General features: G+C 41.8%; 1 pseudogene; it reads right to left on the reverse strand.

The window, feature by feature from the left end:
• LOC109687839 (testis-expressed protein 264 homolog) overlaps positions 1-8570 on the reverse strand; it is a 45537-nt pseudogene extending 36967 nt beyond the window's left edge.
• Between the last annotated feature and the right edge of the window lie 3078 nt (positions 8571-11648).

The following is an 11648-nucleotide window of genomic DNA, read 5'->3' on the forward strand; positions in this document are numbered from 1 at the left end:
ACTTTGAACACTTTTTTTTAAGATACTGGTCAGCAGCAACATTGCAGAATGTCCCTCAGTTTAGGATTGGGCTGGGGTTATTGCATTTTCCTGACAAGAATACCAAAGAAGTGATGTCATGCAATTCTTTGTGCTCCCTGACCTTTTGACATCTATGTCTCCTTGCATATTTATATCATACGATTTTAAAATCACAAGGGTAAATACTTGCAAAGGCATTTCCCATTGATCATAACTACCCCTGTTTAAAATAAAACTTATCTAACTCTTCTAAATATATTCAGTGACTCTAACTACTGAAGTGATTTTTACCCACCAGCATTTTACTCTGAAATGTACGAACAAGATTTTTTAAACATTTAAAAGTTATTATTCGAATCTGTATTTCCAGCCCACTTCCCACAGAGAATTCATTTTCTCTTAAGGTAATACATTTTTTTTTTGTGGGACAGGAGTGTGAACTCAGCACTTCACACTTGCAAAGGAGGCACTCTACTGCTTGAGCCACACCTCCAGTCCATTTTGCTCTGGTCATTTTGGAGATAGGGCCTTGTGAACTGTTTGCTCAGGTGGGCCTCAAACCATGATCCTCCCAGTCTCAGCCTTCCAGCTAGCTAGGATTACAGACATGAGCTACCATCGCCGGGCTGGTAATGCATTTTTAAAAAAATAAATGAATGACTTCAAATGCTCTTCCTATTAGACTGCTCTGTAATAAAAATATGCTTATAAATTGAAATTAATTTTATTTCATATGTCTGTTAAACACTAAGTATTACAAATTATTGGCCAAGCATAGTGGTACATGCCTGTAATCCCAGCATTTGGGAAGTGGAAGCAGGAAGAGCTCAAGTTCCAGGCCAGCCTGGCCTACATAGCAAGACCCGCTCTCAAAAACAAACAAAAAATTGTTACAATTACCATATGCAACGATCAAAACAAAAGTGTTTTTTGGAAATAATTATTAGTTGCAATAAGTAAATTTTTATTTAAATGTACCTCTTAATGAAATGGGTGGAACTTCTTTTGCAATATTCATGAGTAAATGTTACTTATTGCTATACAGAGACACTATGCAGCATCAATTATACTTCTAATTTTTATGTACACAATGGTTGAGAAAACTTGGTCATATAAATAAGAATAAGAAAATTGAAGTTTTATGACAGCATTGTCACATAACTATGAGTACCTTCTGGGTTCCATATGAAAATCAGCATGATCTCCCAACAAAAATAACTTTTTCTTCCATTTTTTATTGAGATATAATTGGCAAACCATAAAATGCACTCTGTTAAACTGCGGTTTTTAGTATTTTCAAAAAGTTGTGCAGCCATCACGACAACCCAACTCCAGGATATTTTTATCACCCTAAAAATAAACCCCTTACACACTAGCAGTCATTTCCCTTGGCAACCACTAAGTGCTCTGTCTCTGTGCATTTGCCTGTTCTGGTTATTTTGCAGGAATGGAATCACGTAATATGCTCCAGTCTTAGTCTGCTCTTTGCTGCTGTAACAGAATACCTTAAGAATATGTTAGAATACCAGGCTGGGTAAATGATACATTTATTTCTCACAGTTCTGGAAGGTGGCAAGTCCAAGATCATGGAGCTACATGTGGTGAGGGCCTTTCATGCGTTATGACTTCTTATGATAACCCATTTTGAGATAATGACGTTAGTCCTTTCATGAGGACAGAGCCCGCATGACCTAATCATCTCTTAAAGACCCCAACACCTTTTTTGTTGTTTTTGTTTTGGTGTTTTGAGATAGGGCCTTGCTATGTAGCCCAAGCTGGCTTGGAAACCACTGTGTAGCCCCAGCTAGTCTTAAACTCGTGATCCTCCTGCCTCAGCCTCCCAAATGTAGGGATTATAGGTGCGCACCACCATGCCCAGAACACAATATTAAGATCCCACTTCTTAATATGATCACAATAGCAATCAAATTCCAACAGTTTCAGAGGAGACATTCAAACCATAACAATGACCTTTTGTGCCCGGCCTATTTCACGTGACATACTGTTTTCAAGGACTAGCCATTGTATTGCATGAATTTGTCCTTCATTTCCTTTTAGAGCTGAATAATATTCCATTGTATAGATATACCACATTTTCTTTATCCATCAGTTGGACATTTGAGTTGTTTCTGCCTTTTGGCTTTTGTGAATAGTACTGCTCTGAATGTTCATTTATAAGTTTTTGGATGGACGTATGTTTTCATTTCTCTTGGAGTGGAATTGTTGGACAATATGGTAACTCTATATTTAACCATTTGGCAAAGTGTCAGACTGTTCCCCAAAGTGGCTGCACCATTTTACATGGCCACCAGAAGTGTGGAAGGGTTCCAGTTCCTCTACATCCTTGCCAACACTTGTTATTATCTGCCTTTTTCTTATAGTCATCCTAGTGTGCATAAGGTGGCATCTGTGAGATTTTTACTTGCATTCTCTCGGTGGTTAATGATGTTGAGTGTCTTTTCATGTGTTTACCACCCACTTATATATCTTCTTTGGAGAAGTACCTATTTAGATCCTTTGCCTATTTTTAATTGGGTTATTTGTCTTTCTATCATCGACTTGTAAAATTCTGTGTATATTTTTGATACAAGTCCGTTATCAGATATATGATTTCCAAATATTTTCTCCCCTTATACATGCTGTCATTTTACTTCCTGGATGGCATAATTTACAGTACGAAAGTGTTTGATTTTCATATGGTCCAATTTATCTTTCTTTCGTTGCTTGTGTTTTGGTATCTGACCTAAGAATCCATTACTGAACCCAAGGTCATGAAGATTCTCAACTATGTTTTCTTCTAAGAGTTTTACTTTTTATAGCTTTAGTTCTGGGTCTCTTGCATTTCCAGATGAACTTTAGTGTCAGCATCTCCATTTCTGCAAGAAAAGCCAGATGACATTTTGTTAGGGATTGCTTTGAATCTGTAAATCAATTTGTGGAATGTTACCATCTTAGCAATATGAAGCCTTCTAATCCATGAAGCAATGTCTTTGTGTTTACTATTTCTTTAAATCAAAGTCAGCTTCCTATACAGAACCTTGCACACCCATGTTCTGTGTAGCACTATTCACAAGAGTCAAGTTACAGAATCGGCCTAGGTGCCCATCAACAGATGAATGGATAAAGAAAATATGGTAGAAATGGGATTTTATTCCACCATAAAACAAATGAAATCACGTCATTTGAAGAAAAATGGATGGAACTAGAGATCATCATGTTAAGTGAGATAAGCCACTAACTTTTTGCTTGGGTTAGCCTCAAACTGCAATCTTCTGATCTCTGCCTCCCAAGTTAACTGGGATTACAGGAGTGAGCCACTGAGCCTGGTGAAGAAGTTACTTTTTATTATTAGTTTATTGAGCTTTTTTTAATCATGAAAGAATACTGAACTTGTTCTGCGTCTATTGAGATGAACATGTGGTTTTTGTTCTTTGTTCGTACACTCCTATTTATTTGGTTCCCTGACATTTTGTTGAGGATTTTTAAAATTATTCTGATAAAATACACATAACATAAATATCACCATTTCAATGTGCACAAGTCAGTGGTACTGAGTACATGCACGGTGCTGTGCAATAATCACCACTATGTGTTCTTTCTTTATTAGTTAGCATATACTAGTTGTACAGGGATATACATTGTGATATTTACATATGTGCTTACATTGTGTCTTAATTAGATTCACCCCTCCATTATTCTTCTTCATCTGCCTTCACTCCCTTCCTAGAATCATTTCAACAGGTCTCATTGTTCTATTTTCATACATGAGTACAAAATTCATCCACCATAGTCACCTTATTTCATCTTATCCATTTACCCCCTCCCATGGATACCCACTCCCGGACAGGACCTGTTTTACCTTCCTGCCCTTCATTTTTTCAAGTGTGTACTGATTGTTCAAGTGGGGTTTGCCTTGGCATTTCACACGTGTATGTATTGTGCTTTAGTCACTAACCCCCTTGATTACTTACTCTTTCTCTATTGCCCTGCTAGAACATTTTCATTGTGACAAAAAGAAACCCATTCACATTAAGCAGCCACTCCTCATTCTCCACTCCCCCCAACTCCTGCTTGCTAAGGCCTCCCTAAGTTACCCTGTCCAAAGACTGTGAGGAATGTCAAGCCCAAAGGTGTAAAAAGAAAAAAAAGATGACTCATACAATGACCCCCCCTTGTACCATTAATATATGCTAATAAAAAGAAAAAAATGCATTCTAAGTAATTCACCACTGTAATGTCAAGTCACTTTTTAAAAAGATGACTCGCTGGAGGCCAAAATGGAGGTATTTCTGCAGAGCAGTGCTTTCTTTATGTACTTTTCAAGTGAAGCATATGGACAAGTTCATTATTTGGTAGCACGGGCTCAGGGAGTGGGGGAGAAATGTGACCCCCCCCTACAGCTCAGTCTGCCCTACAGCTTGGTAGGGAGCTAAGTCTTTGGAGTAATGGGGAAAATTTTTTTCTCCAGGGAGGCTTCCTGGCTCACACTTCTCCAGACCCCAAGGACACTTTCAGACTCAAGGTGATGTCACAGAATATTTTCAGATAGAGAATTTAAGACTTGCTCTGACCTCATATGCTTTTGTGTTTCCAGCTGAACTCAAACTTTCCAAGACCCATCTACCTTTAGTCAAAAATTCCCTTTCTTGGCTCCATTTCTAATTACGCATGGGGCTTGGCCATCAGGTACCAGTTGATCAAAAGTGCAGCACATTTAGGGGAGGCCAGTGTGCCTGACATGTCTTTTGAAGTTCAAATGCAGTTGGGAATGAGTTCAATATTGCTCACATGATGTCAAATCTCACATGTTTTGACATACAGTGTGTGACATTTGACAAGTTCATGCACATGGTGAGGTGGCCATTCTGCTTATAGGGCCAAAGTCTCTACTTAGGAATAGGGGAGTGACTGCTCCTTGGCGTTTGCTTCTCTGTTGACAGCATACTCAGGCTGGGGCGGTCTTTGATTACGAATTAGGATGTTATTCCAGCCCTTATGCAAGAAGTGGGTCATTTGAATGCTTCCAAACTTTTAGTAGGCAGGCCTACCCTCATTCCTTGCCCTCACTAGGGGAGGGCCAGCCACCACTAAAAGCAAAACTTCTTCCCCCCACACCCGCATGGCTGATAAAAGTTACTTGTATGCATTCAATGTACTTCTCCTTGAAGACTACTTTGAAAGATTTGGATTTGGCCGTCTTTATGGCCAAACCAGAAAGGACAAATACTCAGCTAGTGTTCCCACTTCTACCATCTTCACCCACCACGCTGTTTTCCACCAAGTCAGGCTGAGAGCATAGAACCCTCACTCCAGCACTCCTAGCAGCCTGGGCCAATTTCCTCATTCATTGACCCAAGTATTTAATCAGTACTAATTATGTTTAGTACTAGGCCCTAGAGATATAGCACTCAGAAGAACCTCACCTATGACACTGTATAGGTCCTTGAAAGTGAGGCAGGCTAGACTTAGAGAAAGTTCAGGATGAACATATATGACTTAATATTGTATTTCAGGTTGAACATTCTTCTCTTTCTCTGAGCCTCCTTTTCAATTGCAAATGTGTGTAGGTTATTCCCACCCTGGCACTAGGACAACTCAAACCAGCCCCCAAATGAGCCCAGGGACCATCAATGCCCCTCCCCACTCATCCATTACTGCTGGTTAGGAATCACTAGGTTCTTCCCTTCCGATTGGCTAGAGGGAGTTCTCAAAACACCTGGAAAGAGAAGGACTCTCTGTGCTTCCACCTTCCACCTGGTCCCACCATGGCCTTTTGTAACTCCTCTCCGTGATCTTTCAGAAACTCCATTACACCCACATGTCCTGCATGGATGCTTCCATGGGAGACTCATAGAATTTGAGAATCTTCTGATCAGAGGCTACGCCATTGCTGTCAACAAAAGGTGGCCCTCTTGGGCCAATGCTATCAGGATGAAGGATCTAAAAAATGTGAGATCCCCACACTTAAGTACAAGGAGTGTCTGAAAAAAATCAAGCATTGAGGTAAAGGAGAAATGCTAGTTTGATCCCAACTTTGGCAGGGCTCTGTGACCTATGCTCAGCCTCAGTGAGCTGAAGCTGATACCTTGCCTCAATGGTATCTATAGCTCTGTAAAGGTCAGCAACCCACGCCCTACTAACTGTGGGCTAGCCTTAAGTTTCTAAAGCATCCCATGTCTGCTTGCCCTTTTTTTTTTTTTTCGCCATTAGCAGCTGGATGTGTGAAGTTCCTGGTTCCCTGCAAGCAACCCTGGGGCTGAGCTCACCCTTCCTATACATTAAGGGACACCTGGACCCACTTGCCTGCTAGGGAGACCGAGGGGAGCTGGAAAGAAGGGGGAGAGGGCAGTAGGGCAGGCTGCAGCCCGGCTGTGATTGATTGGCTTGCTTTACTCTTTTGTTTACCCAGCTGGACCTGCTGCTGCCCAGGGTACCAGCAGGCTTGTGGCCCCTCTGGCCAGTCTTTGGGGGCAGTGTTGGAAGGAACTGTGGACTTAGTTGACTTCTGGCAAAACTGAAGCAGGGAAGTTGGTTTCTATGTCTGCAACCTTCCTGCCCCACCAGGCATTTTTCCACCTCCGGGGATACACCCCAACTCACGCATCCCAGTTTCCAGCCACAAAATCCCTCAGGCTCTCCACCCCTTAGAGGAACCTTGTGTCACTCAGGCATCTGAGACACTAACAGGTAAACATCTGTCAACAGCCTGTGGGCTTATTCTCCTGGCATTTTAAAATGCTGAGCATCTTTGCAATGAACAAATTGATTCAAGGTATACAAGAGCAGAGAACCTCAGGAGAGGAAATGCGGCCGATAGCTTTGGAAAAGTTGCATATCTAAGAACACGAATCAAGTCCCTTGTCTCCTAGGTCAGTCTTTTTGCTGCTAATTGACAAACAAAATTAAAATAAATCCTGGCATCTCAGTAATGCCTTCTGCTTGGTTTAAACAGCAAAGGGAGTCTTGGAATCCCCAAAGTAGATTGATTTCAGAACTCAGTGTGTGTAAGAAGAGGGAGGAAGGGAGGGGAAATGGTCAGGATTTGGTGATTCAAAGGACACATATGACAAAGAGTTTGTCAGTGTTCACAGTCAACTTCATTTTTCTTAAAAACCAACTCAATCCCAAACCAACAGAAACAAGTAGCCACTGGTGGTAAAGGGCCCCTGGGCTTTGGGTAGGCCCTACAGTGGTGACTTAGGAGAGGGGCAAGTCTGAGGATGCGTTAAAATCCTAGTTCTGCTTCTTATTAACCATTTGACCTTGGGCTAGTTGCTTAGCTTTTCTAAGTCTCATTATTACCCCCAGTAACATGGAGATACGGCCAACTCACTGCGGCCAACTCACTGCGTCCTTAGGAAGTTTGAATACAATAAACTAACTATGCTAAGAGTTTAGCAAATGTTCTGTGTGACCACTGCACGTGGGGAGAGGGACTGTGATGACCAAAGGTGAGCACTGTGGAGAACGGAGGACAAGGTGCCTGAGAAGTTCAACACTTTGAGTCTTCATTTCTAATGTTCTCACAGTTCAAAATAAAAATTGGAAGATAGAAACAGTCCAAATGTCCATCAAGGGATGGTTGTGTAAGCAAAATGTATGAAATAATACAATGAATACTAGTCAGCCTTTAAAAGGAAGGACACTCTGACACATGCTACAACACAGATGACCCTGACAGTATTGTGCTGGGTGATATAAGCCAGTCATGAAAGGCAGACATTTTGCTGTATGATTCCCTTAACATGAGGCAGCAAGAGCCGTCAAGTTCATAGAAACAGAAAGTAGAATGGTGGGTTCAAGGGACTGGAGGGAGGGAGAAACGAGAACTTATCTTTTACTAGGTACAGTGTTTCAGTTCTGGAGATGGTTGGTGGCTATGGTCACACAATACTGTGACTGCTGAGTTAGAAAATGTTCAAATGATAGATGGCAAATTTTATGTGATGTATATTTACCATGATTAAAAAACAAAACTAGGTTTAAGAATACACACAGAGAGAGAAAGAGACAGACAGACAGACAGAGAAAGAGAGAGAAGCAGATGGCCTGGAGCTGTCAAAACAAAATACTAAAGAGTGGAAGTTTCTGAGTTCTAAAAAGGCAGCAAGCTAGGAGAGTAGGTTCCATCCCTAGGCTCCGGTCACCTGGGCTTTGCCCAGAATCCCACTTGGGTCACCACTGTGACCAGGCTTGGGGACTACAGAAGGAAGGATTGGGAATTTGGTTGGGCTGACCTAAGGTAAAAATTGCACAGCTTTGCAGATGCAATCGGCTCAACTCCCCACCACTTCCAAGGCAGAGTGGGTGGGACCAGCCTCTCTTTCCTCTTCCTCCAATCCCACTCCTTCAGGCTCTCCAGGGCCCCTCAAGGCTGCCCTTCTTACTTGGATCAGCAGCCTGATTTCCCTGGAGAGGAGGTTGTGGAGGTGGGCCTCCATAGCCAACCAACCTCTTCACTGGACCATCCCGGACCTTGCACACGTGGACCCTGTCTGTGCAGACCTACCTGAGTCCAGGAGCGACAGCAGCCGCAGGGATCCTAGCATAGGCACGGAGGTAATTAGGCACGTCTTCTCTGCTCCTGAAGTAATGTTTATTTATCTTTCAAATTCTGCCAACAAAAATGGCTTGGGCTGTGATTTACTGTCACACAATTATGTCATACTTCCTTACGGCTTTTATGACCAAGAGAGACTCCAGGCACAGTAGCCATATTATGTCCCAGCAAACCCCTGCCCAAATTAAGTCACTGTTTCTGGTCAAAAATGACATCCCCGAGTAATTGCTGTTTTAGGGGCACGTTTGAAAGCAAATGCAAAAAGTAATGAATGTACGTATTTTCTAACTGAAATTTGCATCTGTCTCTTACTCTCTCCTGGCAAACACGGTTTATGTTTATTTAAACAGCCGTTAATAAGAACATACAGCTGCAAAGCGCCTAACTACTCTATGCATTCTGCTCAAGAAAATTCCCCGTAATCGCAGTTGGCTTTACTTTTTATAATGGAATATTATTTTTTGTTAGTGCATGGCATGAGTCAGTGTGTGACTGTTGTAAATGCAGTGGTGTAGGGGGGTCATCTGAGGTTGCAAGCACTTCATTCATTCATTCATTTCTTTAGTCAATCGACGAACTTTTTTGGACACTTGGCACACAGTGTTTCTGACCTTTGTGAAACAAGGGAAAATTGTGCAGAGAGAGGCATGACATAGGAGAGCAGGTCAGTGATATCACAAGGGTAGCCACTGTCAACCACAGGTGACATGTTGTGACTGGTTGGAAGGTGTGTCACAAGTAATTTGTTACTGATAATAGTCAATGTACCAACGGTTGCTGAATGACTTCCTTTAGTTCTAAGTTGGAATGGATTCCAGGTTATCCTGATAATAAGTGCATCATGCTCACTGGCTTGCATTTCATTACTTTTTTTGTTTGTTTGCTTTTGTTTTTGAGACAGGGTCTTGCAACATAGCCAAGGCTAGCCTGGAACTTGCTGTATAGCCCAGGCTGGCCTCCAACTTCTACTCCTTCTGCCTCAGCCTCCTGAGTGCTGGAACTACAAGCGTGCACCAATGTGCCAGGCTTTCAGCATGTCTTAATGCATTAGAGAAAAGGATGCGTGTATTCCTCATGTACACTCATGGGAGTGCATGGGAATATCATTTGTCAGTTTTGTCACAATGTGGAATTGTTGGAGTGGCCCACGGAGGTGTGTTACATGGGAGAGTGGAGAGAGATGAACCTGGGGCGATAGGATGGGTAGATGTCACTTTTCGGAACTTAAATAAACACATTTTCAGCAGAATTGATGACAAATCTTGCAGAGTTAATTGTCATTGATATCATGGAGCTACTACTTGCTTAGCAGATTCCACTATTTCCTCAAGTACGGAGATGTGATCTTAGTGAAAATAGTGACTGTCAACTCATACTTGGGAAGTTAGCCTGTCTTTGAGTACCCACAATTGTACTTCCCAGAATCAACTACTTCTAGCACTGGTTGTGTGCTATGTTGATCTCCTTAGATGTGACAATGTGATCCAAGAGACAGTTTCTAGGTTAGGAAATCTGTCTTGAAAATCTGTCTTGGGCATTCTCGGTCATGAGTCAAACCAGTAAAGGGACTTACTAAAAAAAAAAAAAAATCTAGATATGCTGCCTCTATGGGGCAGACAGGGTTGTGGAAGCTATTGGGTGTCTTTGTTACAGAGAAAGGGTACCTTTGTTACTTTAATTTTCTGATACAAAATGGATTTCTGCAGTTGACCAGAAGATATTAAAAGTGACACATTAAAAAGTGACACATTACCTGCAAATAGAATAAGGGATCAGCTTGGTATCCTGATTGGAAGGGCACTTCAAAATACTCCCCCGCTCCTACATGATTTTCTAATATTGTGCTAGGCGTTATGGTAGAATCACTTTTTATTCATTTAAAAATGATGCTTTGCCAACTATTGTGGTTCATGCTTGTAATCCCAGGACTTGGGAGAGCTCTGAGGCACGAGGATCACAAGTTCCAGGCCAGCCTGGGCTACATAGCAAGACCCTGTCTCAAAACAACAACAACAAACCATATTTATTGTGTTTAACTGTTTTGCTTTTGTTTTTTCTAATCTTTGGAAGCCTCCAAGAATTGTTGTTAAAGAGACCAGTTGTATGGAAACGCAACTTCAGTAATTAATCAGGGAGCATCCAGCAGCCAAATATCTGATGGGAGGGAGGAGGCCCTCTCCTTTGAGAGAGGGAAAAATGACTACTCCCTTCTGACTGAAAAAGCACCATCCCAGGCCTTCTGGCTGCTGACATGCAGATGTACATCTGGCTGTAATCTTTCACTCCCTGCTAGCCTTTGCCAAACTCTGTGGAACAGAGATCCAGTTTCTCCTCCATGTAAAGAGACAGAGAGAAATTGAAGAGTTAGGTAGTTAAAATTCTGAGCACTGGCTGGGAGAATGAACATGCCCAAAGCAATAAAAAAGACTCTCAATTGAAAACTGTGGCTCAAGAAAGATTGGAGCATTTTGAACAACTGTTGGAGTTGATTGGGGTGAAGGGAGGAGGGACCATGGAGCAGCCTTGATACTCTGCAGACAAGCTAAGAGATATTTAAATTGTGGTAAATCTACTCCAGCCTGATGAACAAGATAGAATAAAAGCATGATAATGTTGGGAGGGAGTTATTTACACTTAGGTGTCTCTGCTTCTATAAATCTTCCTCTAGATTTAATTTTATGTGGTGGTGTTTTAAACACCATTTTATTTAACTGAAAGCATAAATATGTGGGGGCAGAGATGTGCTCTGTTCCCTCTTTCTGACCTGTCTGACCTAAGGGAGGCCTAGCTTTCTGACTGGTGGCAGCTTACCCAAACCAGGAGGGATCTGATGCCCTTGGAAGCCCACACATAATAAGTGACAATAAACACCACAGTGCCTCAACTTTTGGATACTGCAGCCTTCTTTAAAAAAGAAAATGTCTCTGGGAAGTCACTAAATCCTCCAAAGTTACTAAGTCCTTAATGTGCTGGTTTCCTGACCTGGATATTTAACACAGCTTCATTTATACTGAAAACATAAAACTCAGAAAACCCTTATGTTCTTTCCATGCAAAGTGGAAATACT

Source organism: Castor canadensis, chromosome X, assembly GCF_047511655.1.
Source record: "Castor canadensis chromosome X, mCasCan1.hap1v2, whole genome shotgun sequence".
Taxonomy (NCBI): Eukaryota; Metazoa; Chordata; class Mammalia; order Rodentia; family Castoridae; genus Castor; species Castor canadensis.